This window comes from Physeter macrocephalus, chromosome 2 (genome assembly GCF_002837175.3).
Source record: "Physeter macrocephalus isolate SW-GA chromosome 2, ASM283717v5, whole genome shotgun sequence".
Lineage (NCBI taxonomy): Eukaryota > Metazoa > Chordata > Mammalia > Artiodactyla > Physeteridae > Physeter > Physeter macrocephalus.
Window position 1 is genome coordinate 20,502,493 of NC_041215.1, and position 1,700 is coordinate 20,504,192.

The window sequence follows — 1,700 nt, forward strand, 5'->3', positions numbered from 1 at the left end:
ACCCCACGCAACCAAATACATAAATAAATATTTTTAAAGTAATAAATACATGGAGAAACATCTGTAAACAAATATGTACCATGGCTTTGCCATGTCCTCGAGTAAGCCACTTAACCTCAGTTGTTCTGAGGTTGAATGCTGCAGTACCAACACACATGTATAAATAAAGCCTAAAAATATTAACCCTCTCGGGGGCAAGATTATGTGCTTTGGCTTTTTCTTCATATATTCAGTTTCCAAATGTTCTGAAGGGATTATGTATTAATTTTATAACGTGGGGTGGAGGGAGACAAGGAAGTTTTACATTAAGAAAAAAAAAAAAAAACCAACCAGGTAGATTTTAAAAGGTGGTCCATCCACACCCTGGAATATTACTCAGCCATAAAAAGGAGTGAAGTGCTGACGCTTGCTACAACGTTGGATGGACCTTGAAAACACCAGGGTCAGTGAGAGAAGCCAGACACAAAAAAACTATGTGTTGTATGAATTTATTTATATGAAACATCCAGAACAGGCAAATCCACAGACAGAAAGTAGGTTAATGGCTGCCAGAGGCTGGGGAGGGGTGGGAAGTGACTGCTAACGGGGATTGGGCTTCTTTTGAGGGGGGATGAAATTCTGGAACTAGACAGAGGTGATGATTGCTCAACCGTGCAAATATACTAAAACCCACTGAACTGTATACTTTAAGTGGGTGTTATGGCATGTGCAATATATCTCAATAAAACTGCTTTAAAAAAATTAAAACTACCAAAAGTCTACCAGGAAATGAATACACCTTACATTGTGATTATTTCTGCATAACAGTGCACATACACTTTTCTGGGGTTTGCTCTGTACTGCGGGCCTCTCACTGTTGCGGCCTGTCCCGTTGCGGAGCACAGGCTCCGGAGGCGCAGGCTCAGCGGCCATGGCTCACGGGTCCAGCCGCTCCGCGGCATGTGGGATCTTCCCGGACCGGGGCGCGAACCGCCGTCCCCCGCATCAGCAGGCGGCCTCTCAACCACTGCGCCACCAGGGAAGCCCTAGGGTTTGCTCATTTTTAACAATGACATTGTTCTTAACTTTTATGTGAGAAACAAAAAATTCCACAATCTCCACAATTAACGCACCTCAGGGTGTTCTGCCCCTGTGTGCGGCCCACTTGGGGACATTTATGGAGTTTTTCCTCTGATCCTCATAGCTGGGCATCTTTCCTATTTTTATTTCATGTTCACACTTTGATTTTTTTTTGAGATATAACTCGTATACTGTACAGTTCAAAGGATTTTGGTACATCCAGAGGTATGTGCAATCGTCACCAAATTTAGAACATTTTCATCTCCCCAAAAAGAACCCTGCACCCTCTAGCTCTCACCCCCTCTCCCTCCCTACTGGCTAAGCATCGCTACACTAATCTGCTTTCTGTCCCTACAGATCCCTGTGTTGAGCATTTCATGTGAATGAGATCATATCATATACGATCTTTTGTGATTGCCCTCTTTAACTTAGCATAATGTTTTCAAGGACACACTTGACATATTTGAAGGTCCAAAAGAGGCAGATCTTTATTGTTTTTTTAAAGATTTTTTTTTTGACGTGGACCATTTTTTTTTTTTTTTTTTTGTGGTATGCGGGCCTCCCTCTGTTGTGGCCTCTCCCGTTGCGGAGCACAGGCTCCGGACGCGCAGGCCCAGCGGCCATGGCTCACGGGCCCAGCC